Genomic DNA, 13,539 nt, shown 5'->3' on the forward strand with positions numbered 1-13,539 from the left:
AGGTGGCTTACAAAACACTCGTAAGACCTATACTTAAGTATGGGTCATTAGTGAGGGATCCGTACCAGATCGGGTTGACGGAGGAGATAGATAAGATCCAAAGAGGAGCAGCGCGTTTCGTCATAGGGTTATTTGGTAACTGTGATAGCGTTACGGAGATGTTTAGCAAACTCAAGTGGCAGATTCTGCAAGAGAGGCGCTATGCATCGCGGTGTAGCTTGCTCGCCAGGTTTCGAGAGGGTTCGTTTCTGGATGAGGTATCGAATATATTGCTTGCCCCTACTTATACCTCCCGAGGAGATCACGAATGTAAAATTAGAGAGATTCGAGCGCGCACGGAGGCTTTCCGACAGTCGTTCTTCCCGCGAACCATTCGCGACTGGAACAGAAAAGGGAGGTAATGACAGTGGCACGTTTAGTGCCCTCCGCCACATACCGTTGGGTGGCTTGCGGAGTATAAATGTAGATGTAGATGTAGAAATGAGGATTGACACATTGTTGGATGAACCATTCGCAGAAGTGTACCAGTGGAGGCCAATCAGCTGCTGATATTGCCTGCACACGCTGTACATGGTACGGAAACAACTGGTTCTCCCGTAGCATTCTCCATACAGTGACTTGGTCAACGTTACCTTGTACAGCAGCAACTTCTCTGACGCTGACATTAGGGTTATCGTCAACTGCACGGAGAATTGTCTCGTCCATTGCAGGTGTCCTCGTCGTTCTAGGTCTACCCCAGTCGCGAGTCATAGGCTGGAATGTTCCGTGCTCAGTTGCTTCGAACGTCTTCCAGTCGGGACACCTTCGTTCTGGAAATCTGTCTCGATACAAACTTACCGCGCCACAGCTATTGCCCCGTGCTAATCCATACATCAAATGCGCATCTGCCAACTCCGTATTTGTAAGCATTGCACTGACTGCAAAACCAGGTTCGTGATGAACACTAACCTGTTGATGCTACGTACTGATGTGCTTGATGCTAGTGCTGTAGAGCAATGAGTCGCATGTCAACACAAGCACCGAAGTCAACAAAAAAATGGTTCAAATGGCTCTGAGCACTATGGGACTTAACATCTGAGGTCATCAGTCCCCTAGAACTTAGAACTACTTAAACCTAACTAACCTAAAGACATCACACACATCCATGCCCGAGGCAGGATTCGAACCTGCGACCGTAGCAGTCGCGCGGTTCCTGACTGAGCGCCTAGAACCGCTAGACCACCGCGGCCGGCCCGAAGTCAACATTACCTTTCTTCAGTTAGGCCAACTGGCGGTGAATTGAGGAAATACAGTGCATACTGACGAAACTAAAATGAGCTCTAACATGGAAATTAAGTGTTTCCGGACACATGTCCATATAACATCTTTTCTTTATTTGTGTGTGAGGAATGTTTCCTGAAAGTTTGGCCGTACCTTTTTGTAACACCCTGTAGACTATAACGATCTGCCTTAGGAACACGCGATGGCGGAGTCAGATTAACAGCAATAGATAAATAAAATAAAAAAAATCGTTTCCTCCACCCATTCCGTGTGTAATTTATTTTTTTTTTATTTTGTCGAGAAGTATATATCGCAATGATAGGGTGTAGGCTGGTGGTTAATGTAAACATACGATAATATCTAGTGAAATTTGTACGGAATCCGAATAGTTTAATATTTGGATGAAGTTAGCGTTTATGGTTGGCCAAACATGGTAGTAAGATGCTTTTATAGAAACCGTACTTCAGGAGCAGTAGGATGGAACCTTTCAGGGAAAATTTCCTGATCATATTATTGTATTATTGCGATACTTCAACTTACCAGCTCTAGAGCGGGAGACTCGAATAATTAGGACGAGTAGTAGGGACAGGAAATCGAATGGGATTGTTTAGAATGCCTTTTCCGGAAATTATCTTGAGAATTAACAAGCGTCCGACTAGTGAGGGTAAAATCTTACAAAAAAAAATGGTTCAAATGGCTCTGAGCACTATGCGACTTAACTTATGAGGTCATCAGTCGCCTAGAACTTAGAACTAATTAAACCTAACTAACCTAAGGACATCACACACATCCATGCCCGAGGCAGGATTCGAACCTGCGACCGTAGCGGTCGCTCGGTTCCAGACTGTAGCGCCTAGAACCTCACGGCCACTACGGCCGGCTAAAATCTTACATTTACTGGCTAGAAACAGATCCCAGTCTTTTGATTCAGTTAACGTAGGGCAGGTGATTACAGATCGTAGTATAGCTATAGCGTCACTGACTTTTGGTTTCAAAAGGAATGTAAGGAAAGTTCGGAAGATACTTCTGCTTACTAAATGTGACAAAGAACAGAGTTACCGAGAGAGGTGGCGCAATGGTTAGCACATGAATTCGCATTTGGGAGGACGACGGTTCAAACCCGCGTCTAGCCATCCTGATTCAGGTTTTCCGTGATTTCTCTAGCTCGCTTTAGGCAAATGCCGCGATAGCGCCTTTAAAAACGCGCGACCAACTTCCTTGCCCATCCTTCCTAAAGCGATGTGACCGATGACCTCGCTGTTTGGTCCCCTCCCCCGATTCAACCAACCAAAGAACAGAGTTCAAATTACCTGAGTAGTCAACACGAAACATTCGTGTCTGAGACCGAAAATGTTGAGAATAAATGGACAAAGATGAAGAGTATTGGACAAAACTTCTTAAAGAAGTATTTATCCAGCAAAATCGTAAGGGATGGGAACGATTTGGAGTGGCTAGACAGACATGCTAAACAGCTGCTACAAAATCAAAGACGGCTTCATTGTACGATTAAATCTCGCAGCCAAACAAAAGAAGAACGAAGCTAAAATTTAGGGCAAGGAGAGACATGTTCTAAGCTTTCAACGAAGGCGAAACTACTATTCTGTCTAGCAAACTGGTGTAAAATGCTAAAACGTCTTGGTCTTAGGTTCAAGCAGCATACGAATTAAGGCTTTCAGGTTCCTGTTCTAGCAGTAACCTACCATAAAAATACTTTTGGATTAAAGGATACTACTCAACGAAAAGCAGAAGCGTTGTAGGAAAGTTCTTTAGAATGTAAATACTTTTGGATTAAAGGAGACCACTCACCGAATAACATAAGCATTGAATTGTCGATAAGCACACACGAAAGAAAGAAAACTTGCTAGCTTCGCAGTTATCCTTTGACGAGCTAGAGTGGAATAGACACACACACACACACACACACACACACACACACACACACACACACGCACGCACGCAGGCGCCCCTACATGGTGTCGGCTGGAAGGGCATAGGCGTGTGTGCGTGTGCGTGTGTGTGTGTGTGTGTGTGTGTGTGTGTGTGTTCTTCAATCCAAAAGTGTTTACATAGTAACCTAGCATAGGTAGAAAAACGAAGCGTTCCTAAGAAAGTGGCTGAAAGTATCCTCTGTAGGAATCAACATAAAGTCCGCAAGCATTGATCGTGTGAAACGCAGCTCGATCTGTTTCTCCCCGAGGCCCAGATGGCGGTGTATTTCGGCGCCCAGGCTGATGCCGTGTTCTTGAATTCCGGAAGGCGCTCGATACAGTATCACACTGTCGCCTTACGAACAAGAAGGGAAAGCACGGAATATAAAATCAGCTTTGTGACTGATCGAAGGAATTCCTAACAAATACAACACAGCACGTCATTCTTAACGAAGAGGGATCTTCAGATGCAAAGGTAACTTCGGGCTTTCCACAAGGGAATGTTATAGGACTATTACTTTTCACAGTACAGGTAAGTGACCTAGTGGATAACAACGGTAGCTGCGTGAGGCAGTCCGCGGATTTTGCTTGTTTTTGCAGAGAAATTACCGAGCTAGGGGGCGCAATGGTTATCACACTGGACTCGCATTCGGGAGGAAGACTGTTCAAATCCTCGTCCGGCCTTCCAGATTTAGTGGTTTTCGTGATACCCATAAGTCGTTGAAGGCAGATGCTGGGATGGTTCCTTAGAAAGGGCTCGGCCATCTTCCTTCCCCATCTTCGGCACAGTCCGAGCTTGTGCTCCGTCTCTAATGACCTCAATTTCGACGGGACATTAAACCGTACTCTTTCTTCCTTTCTTTTTTCAGAGAAGTCACAACGACAAGAAATTGCAGAGTAACCTCATCATTAACCAATATGACGTTTTTCATATAAATAAGCGGAATGACCCGTTATTGTATGACTACACGATTGCCAAACAAGCACTGGAAGCTGCAACATCCATCAAATATCTGGCAGTATGCGTATGGAGTGATTCAACTCTCCAGCGGACGCACTGGCGTATAAAAACGCTAATTAAGTTTAATTTTTGCAAGTTTACATCCTTTTTGGGCCTGGGCAAACAGCTCTTCCTTCATCGTTCCTTCTGATACCGTACTGGTAAGTTTCTTTCCACTGTCGGTCAACTACAGTTTAAAGTTGATTGTGTCACGTTTGCCGTAAAAAATGCACTACGAGCCTGGTCATGTAAGTAAAATTTCTACTGCTTAGTTTTTCTCCTTTCACCAATATAGCTAGTGTTTTGTGTCTGATTTTGTATGCACGTGGCCTATAAAGTACAAAAGATGTTTTGTCGTTCTGATCGTGTAAAAACACAAGAGCTGACGAACTTTATGAGCTATCCAATACGATTCTCGATGCTGAAATAGAGTAGACCTCTTCAGATGGGGATGAATACAGTTCTGAATAAGAAGATAAAGCCATTGACTATAACGAACATTATTCACAAATTGAGCAGGAATGCTATCCTGATGATTATAGTGGAGATATAATGGGCTTGCAAATGAGATGTATTCCACAGGAGGAGACAGAGTAAACCGAAGAAAATCTGCAATGTCAATAAAAGATAAAACAAAAAAAATATTCTGAAAGCACATTGGTTTATTACAATAAGGTCAGAAACTGTGAATCTTAACAAGAGAAGCCATTTAAGTTAAATTGTGAAACAAAACCGGTTTATGGTTTGTATTTTGAGAACCCCTATACATAATTCTACTACAGGGAAGCCACGTGTAACAAATACTATGAATTAAACAACTCGGAATAATAAGAGTACTAATAAATAAGGTACTCCTTAAACACGGCTGCACGGTAGTGCTGTATTCTTATGGAGTACAAAGTACGCCGCGTGCCCACTAATGTTAGAATTTAAATTTAGGATGGGGCCCCTCCACGCCCACACCAACATGGTGACCAAACCAAAAGTTCTACTGTCACCTCCGTAAACATGTTAGATTTTGAATCAGGCGTCACAGAATGCGGACTGTAATGTTATCCATGCGTCTGGGTAAGATTACTCATTAACATGGTCCATCAGGAGATAGAAGTGGTCGAAAACGATTGAAGGGTAGCGGTTGTAAGGGCAGAGGAAAAAAAGTGCCAAGGCCAGCGCCAAGGGAAAAAAACCTCTGCGACAGTAGGACGGGCAGTAAGGGCAGTAGCGGCTTGCTAGCTGCGACAGAGCATGCAAGGTGAGGGATGGTTAGCGTGAGGTATCGTGCATTGTTACCTATGTGCTGCGTGTTCGTTAGCTGGGTCAGTCCGGGTGCTGCGGCTGGGCTCGAGTGTAGACTCCTGGGCCGGCCGCAGTGGCTTCCTTCCTGTAACATATGAGTTCGGCGCGGCAACGCATGCGTTGCTGTTAGGCCCTCTGCTGCGCCTTGTCGTCAGTGACTTGGTGCAGCTTCATCAGGCTGGTGCAGAACGGCGGCGATCGGCTACCGTTCAGCGTCCTCCTCTACTGCACGGCGCAGGCCTTCTGCAGTGTAACTTCGAGCAGCTCCGTTTGTTCAAAGAACTGCGCCGCTTCAGCGTCGGAGAAATGCAGGCCGTTCGCTCGCGCTCGTGCGATGAAGGCTGCCTTTTTGTCTTTTCGGTCCCTTGGAGGGGCCGCTCCCGCAGCGGTCGGCGTCGCCACCGGTTCCGCTGGGGCGGCGATTTTCTTCTTTGCACCTTTCACCTGCGGTACTGCTGGGGCAACCGCTGGGATAGGCGCGCGAACGTCCTTCTGCGAGGTCACAGGAGTGTTCGCAGGTACGACTGCGCTGAGGCCTTGGGCGAAGACTGCTCGCAGTTGCCTCAAGGCCTCTTCCTTCTCTACAGCCACGGCGGCTGCGAAGGCAGCCCTCTCTGCCGCCATGACGGCTTTGAGGGCTGCAGTGGCCTCTTTCACGGCGGTGCCGAGTTCGAGGTCACATTTCTTCACGGGAGCGCGAGCTGCGTCCTGGCTGCCCGTTTCCGAGCGGTCGTCCGTGCCCCTGGCAGGTGGATCTGCTACTGCGCCGTCCCTCAGCTGCGCCGGGCTGTTCTGCGCCCTACGCCGTTTCCGACGTCGTCTTCGCTTCTGCCGCTGCGTCGGTGCGGCCGCGGCCGCTTCGCCGCCCCCGGCACGGTTGCGGCTTGAGAAAGCTGCACAATCGCGCCAACTGGCGACGTGTGGGCCGCCACACCGGACACAAGTCGGCAGAGCGTTGCTACCGCGGTCGCAGGCGCGGCTGTCGTGCTCGCCTGAGCACTTGACGCACCGCGCCGCGTTGCGGCAATACTTCGCAACATGGCCCTCGCCCTGGCCCCTGAAGCACTGGGGCTGAGGGTCCGTGGTGGTCGGGAGAGCCTCCGTCGTAACCGGGAAGCCCAGCAACTTCCGCAAGTCGAAGATGTCGCTCCCGCCGTCGACCGTTTGCACGGTCACGGCATAGAGCGGCGCCCTCTTCCTGTTGGTCTGATTGTGCAACCTTGCGGTTGCATTACCAAACCCGGCTCGCAGCAGCCCTTCCCGGCCCGCTGCCTCATCACAGCACCAAGGTAACCCCCTGAGGTGTGCCTTGGTCGTCTTCATCCTTCCTACGGAAGGTGCCTTCTCACCCGCCGGCGGCGCGTCGACGATGTGGTCGGCCACTGCGACCTCGATCGCCCTGTGGTCGACCACGTTTGCAGCTCGAACGCAGATCAGCGAGTCTGTATCGACAGACTCGTAGACCACCTCGTTCCGAGCGGAATTCGTAATGGTGCCGAACAGCGCTGTCCACCCGCCTTTGCACTTGACGTACAAAGGGGGGACAGGCCGCGACTCGTCTTCTCGGGAGTTCCTTGCACGGTCGGCAGACACAGTGAGTTGCACAACAAAGGACCCTTCGTAGCGGCAGGTTTACTCTACGCACCCTTCTTTCCCATGCTGCGAGGCGCGGAACACGACAATCTGCACGCGTTGTGAAAACAACGCACGATAATTTGCTCTCCGCGGCGCCCACAGCACAGAAACCTCTTCACGAGCTCTCAACGGCCGAGTAAGCGTAGCGCGCAACGGCAGCGATGCGCTCGCCTCGCCAGCTCAGACCGCTCTCGCTCTAGTGTTAGAGGAATGCAGATGAAAGACTGAGATTCATTGGAAGAATTCTCAGGAAGTTTGATCCACTCACGAAGGAGGTAGCTTACATAACCCTCGTCCGACCGAAACTCGAATACTGGTCGTCAGTTTGGGACGCGTACAAGAAAGGATTGATAGAGTAAATAGAGAAGATCCAAATAAGAGAAGTGTATATATACACAGATTCTTCTCGCAGAAACAGGAAGGCACCACGTTGGCGCTCAGTCAACTACAGTGACACACTTACAAGAGAAGTGCTGTACAGTGTTGTGCGGTTAACCGTTAAAATCCTTAAGCGTATTTTCCTGCTAGAGTCAGTCACAATCACACTACTTCACTCTCCTGGGTATATCTAGCGAAAAGACCATTAAGGTAAAACGTAAGGTATTCGAGTTCACGCGGAGGGTTACGAGCAATCTACCTTCCAGCGAACCATCGCGACTGGAACAAGAACGAAAAAAAAAAAACGGAGGGGGGGGGGGGAAATTATACACTACCAGCTGCTACTAAATTAGCAACACACCGATAATGTTACTCCTGTCAAAGGATTTTAATTTGACCGTAATCATGCGTATAATATAACTATTTGGACTGACTTTACTTCATACGGAAATTATGTTTTGCAAACAAGATTCCAATTACTAGCGCAAATCTTCAAGCATCAAGACTGGCGTAAATAACACAGAAGCAATATTAACCTTTTTTAGAATAACTGGCTCTCAGTGGCACTATCTGTAGATTATAGCAGAAAGATACTGAGTATTTTAGGTAACTACTAATGGTGGAGCAATTTATCTTGTACAAGAGGTTCTTTTATCAGCTTACGTATTGGAAAATACTGTCCTTGAAATGGTTGTCAGGTAACTACGTTCTATATCCTTATTATTATTTGTATTCTCAAGGATCATTTACCATTTAGCTCAAATGAAACATGTGGTACCTTGATCCAGTATAGTTTGAGTAGACGTAGCCAGCTACTTAATATAGCACACAGATGTTACAGAGCTGACAAGTGAACATCATTAATGCTGTAATTGTAATATAAAACTTAAATAAACTTAAATCCGGCTCAACAGTTAGCAAGGGGACCCAGAAACTAATCTATCAGTAGACTTATATCAAGGATGAATATTTTAGTCAAAACACAATATGAGAAAAACTGTTAACAATACACACATGAAATTATAAACACTGTTACTTCCAAAGCTGCATAATAATTAATTCTTATGCTGGACCTTCAAAGTCTACTAACCAGTAACAGTTCTAGATCATCACCGTTTTTGCATGTACATGTAATTCTGTACAGAGATTTCAATAAGAGCAATGTTTAAGCTGAATTTAATAAATATTTTCTTGCAATTGAACTTTGGTGAAACTTTAACTATCATTATATGAAAACTACGTGGTGTACTTCCAAACTTACACGCAGTGAGTAATTATGGAATTTACTACTCCACAAAGTATATTATATGTACATAATCTGAAGGACAATCAAACAGTTTAAAATAAAAGAGTCTAAATTAGTTTATATTCAACTGAGTGAAAGCCCAAATACGCAATAGCTGTATAAATGTGTTTCTCCCTGTATGACGATCGGTTTCATACCCTGTAGGTATATCTCCAGGTCATATAAAACTAATACTTTATGTTCCACGACTTCCGAGGTGCAAGTACGTATAAAAACATGTCACTCCTTCGTAAAACCATGGGTGAACCGGCAGATGGACATCCGATCCGAACCGTACATGATCAGTAAAACATCTCTAAAACTCTGTCAAAAGACGTGGTCGGATAGCATAGTATAAAATCGTCGTCAAAATCCGCGGGGTAAACAAAGAATTAAGAGGCACACAATCCGTGGGTGTTGCCAACATTCTACAATGTATTGGCAAGCGTCAAATAGATTCAGTGTGTGGCCAGTTCTGTAACGGGGAGCTATTGCGTATTTGGACTTCCATTCAGTTTAATATAGACTATTTTATCATCTTTGTTTTGGAATTGTTTGATTGTCTTTCACATTATGTATAAGTTCTTTAGCTGTGGTTGACCGACCTATAAGGTTATTTGTAGTATATTAAATAAAGTGAAAGTTTTCGGACATTACTTTCCAGTTCAATAAATTAGAATACTCGGAAATATCTTTGCACTTGTGATTGTACCCTGTCTAGGTAAGTGACTAAGGAATACGGCTGCCTAACACAAATTTTATAGGACATAAATTAGTTACTGAAAAAGAAACCACACAACTGGTTCTTACAGTTATACAGTACTCAACTGATAATTTGAGACGAAGGTGGTGGCAGTGTCGATCTTCTGTGGCTATACAAAACAGGCGGCAAAAGTATCCATGGCTCTTACTTTGTAACTTGCTCTGAAAATTCGGTTCTTAGCGTCGGATTTTCGTAGTAAAGAGCTAGCAAATGTGCGCCATGAACAATAAGCCAAATTACTTCCACATCCGAGGTATCTTTTATAATCTTGCTGTTCTTATTGCTTTGTTCAGTTCACAAAATGCGAACACTTAGCCTGCTAGCCACGGACTAGCTCCTTCCACAAAAGAACCTCACGGTTCGATCGCCAGATCCACCTTTTCTGCCGTGTGGGGTAACCGCACGGTCCGGGCACCTTGTCACGGTCCAGGGCACCTTGTCACGGTCCAGGGCACCTTGTCACGGTCCGCGCGGCTCCCTCCGTCGGAGGTTCGAGTCCTTCCTTTGGCATGGGTGTGTGTGTGTTGTCCATAGCGTAGGTTAGTTTCAGTTAACTTAAGTAATGCGTAATCTTAGGGACTGATGACCCCACTAGTTTGGTCCCAAAAGACCTTACCTTACCAATCCACCTTTTCTGTTCCTGCCAAGCCAGTTTCGTTGCAGAGGGGCTTCCCTCCATGTTTTACATGATTACAAGCGTACTTGCCCTATGCGTGAACCAGTATTACTAGCAACGTTTTAACATTTCCATTTTTTTACAGTACATTACTTTTGAAATTAGTTCCATAGATTAATTACAATTACAAAAATTATCATGAATAATGAATAAAACATTTACATATGTGCTACATCAAATTGCACAGTTATACAGAAGTCACATTAAGTAAAAACAGACAAGTAAGTTAAGTGAGGCAGTTATAGATTGCATCAGTAATAGTGTTACAGGGAGAGAATAACAGGAGGACGAGATTAGTGTTTAATGTCCCGTCGACAATGAGGTAATTAAAGAGGGATCACAAGCTCAGACCATGGAAGGATGGAGAAGGAATACGGCCGTTCCCTATCAAAGGAACCATCCCACCATTTGCCTTCAGCAATAAGTAATGCGTAATCTTAGGGACTGATGACCCCACTAGTTTGGTCCCAAAAGACCTTACCTTACCAATCCACCTTTTCTGTTCCTGCCAAGCCAGTTTCGTTGCAGAGGGGCTTCCCTCCATGTTTTACATGATTACAAGCGTACTTGCCCTATGCGTGAACCAGTATTACTAGCAACGTTTTAACATTTCCATTTTTTTACAGTACATTACTTTTGAAATTAGTTCCATAGATTAATTACAATTACAAAAATTATCATGAATAATGAATAAAACATTTACATATGTGCTACATCAAATTGCACAGTTATACAGAAGTCACATTAAGTAAAAACAGACAAGTAAGTTAAGTGAGGCAGTTATAGATTGCATCAGTAATAGTGTTACAGGGAGAGAATAACAGGAGGACGAGATTAGTGTTTAATGTCCCGTCGACAATGAGGTAATTAAAGAGGGATCACAAGCTCAGACCATGGAAGGATGGAGAAGGAATACGGCCGTTCCCTATCAAAGGAACCATCCCACCATTTGCCTTCAGCAATAAGTAATGCGTAATCTTAGGGACTGATGACCCCACTAGTTTGGTCCCAAAAGACCTTACCTTACCAATCCACCTTTTCTGTTCCTGCCAAGCCAGTTTCGTTGCAGAGGGGCTTCCCTCCATGTTTTACATGATTACAAGCGTACTTGCCCTATGCGTGAACCAGTATTACTAGCAACGTTTTAACATTTCCATTTTTTTACAGTACATTACTTTTGAAATTAGTTCCATAGATTAATTACAATTACAAAAATTATCATGAATAATGAATAAAACATTTACATATGTGCTACATCAAATTGCACAGTTATACAGAAGTCACATTAAGTAAAAACAGACAAGTAAGTTAAGTGAGGCAGTTATAGATTGCATCAGTAATAGTGTTACAGGGAGAGAATAACAGGAGGACGAGATTAGTGTTTAATGTCCCGTCGACAATGAGGTAATTAAAGAGGGATCACAAGCTCAGACCATGGAAGGATGGAGAAGGAATACGGCCGTTCCCTATCAAAGGAACCATCCCACCATTTGCCTTCAGCAATATAGGAAAATCACGGGAAACCTAAATCAGGAGGGCCAGATGCTGGTTTGAACCGTCGTCCATCCGAATACGAGTCCAGTCGTCACCTCACTCGGTGAGGAAGGGGAAGCGTGACATTGCTATACATACTACTCTTATCTATCCATTAGCCGTACGGAGTGACTGGGCAGTTAGAGGCGCCATGTCACAGATTCTGCGGCCCCTCCCGCCTTGGTTCGAGTCCTCCCTCGGGCATAGGTGTGTGTATTGTTCTTAGCATAAGTTAGTTTAAGTAGTGTGTAATTCTAGGGACCGATGACCTCAGCAGTGTTGTCCCTTAGGAATTCAAAAAATTTGCTCCTTTTTCTTCACCCATTGTACGGGTGGCTTGCAGAGTGTAGATGTAGGTGTAGATATAGATGTAGATACAGGGTCATGTCCGCACCATTGTATGCACAATATCGAAAATATTACCCTAAATCTCGTAGTGAACTGAACACAAAACGATCCATAACTTCTGTTTTTTATTTTTCTGACAGCAAGAATGAGAACGCCTTCATAACCTGTCTGGAGTTAAAAACATCCAAGATCAGACAACCAAATTCCTCCTTAAATTTCAGTAGCGCGAACATGATAAACGTGGTCGTAAGCACCAGGAACAACTTGTTGTTTTTTCTAAGCACGAATTAATCGGTGTGAATGTACTACAAACATTACCTCTCATGAAATTTGAAAATATGAAAGAAGGAGAACGTATCATGTTCCCTGGGTGTAACTGAAATATACTAGAACCTAATGTATCACCGATGGTTAGAGATCACTCTAAATATACTCAGCTAGTGCATCAACATTCAATTTAAATATTCACATAAATATGTACTCCACTACAGGAACTCAGAAAGACCATTATTGGTTAAGTATATTACTATCATCATAAGCTGCAGAGAAAACGTCTTACACATTATATGAAAAGACACACGGTGTAACATTACAGGACAGTAGACAGTGTAGTCTGCAGTCCATATGACGAGAGGTTGAGCTAGCTAACAAGTACGTTTTCGTTTCCCGAAAGTGGTTATTTAAATACTTCGTTTGCTGCATAGTCTCACTACGTCATTATGAATTAGGAAGAATCTCTCATCATTGAGCTTTATTTTGTGATATAAATACTATATAGCAACATTTCAAATACCAATGTGCTGTAACTATTGGTGTCATATTCGTCCAGCGCCCTCTCGCTTGATTTGAGGCGGACAAACTTGCTCGCACGCCAACGGCGCAGCCGAGCCCCTTTGTACCGGGTAACGGCGACCTTAGGCGTTGCGAAGTCTGGAGAGCAGAGAACGCTTCCGCTGGACACAAAGGCTGCTCCCCATCGCCTCTCAGGTTTCCCTGTGTACACAAGCATCACGTTAGGTACGATAGTATTTTTCACGCTCTCAACACAAATAAACCTCAAACTAAACTGCTGCTACAAAGACTGTTTTACTGTAATCACAGCATGAGAAAGGTTGTGAAATTAGAGTTTGTCACAAACTAAGTCACAAGTGATGCGAAGAAATTTCAAATATGTGTAAATTAATGTAAACATACTAAGAAACAGAATAACCCTTTCGATCAACACTGAATATAATTTTCAGATTCAACATCACCGTACACAAACCTTTGAGAGATAAGTTCCATGACAGCCTGTTCCCTTAACATCAAGAACCCTGCCGCCTAGGGTTAGCATGAATCCCTGCATAACGTTCATCATTCTATTCATTAATTATCCACTGTCCATAATATTAAGCTAGTGAAATGTTATAGGCAGGAACAACTGCCAAATAACACAGG

This window comes from Schistocerca nitens, chromosome 3 (genome assembly GCF_023898315.1).
Source record: "Schistocerca nitens isolate TAMUIC-IGC-003100 chromosome 3, iqSchNite1.1, whole genome shotgun sequence".
Classification (NCBI taxonomy): domain Eukaryota; kingdom Metazoa; phylum Arthropoda; class Insecta; order Orthoptera; family Acrididae; genus Schistocerca; species Schistocerca nitens.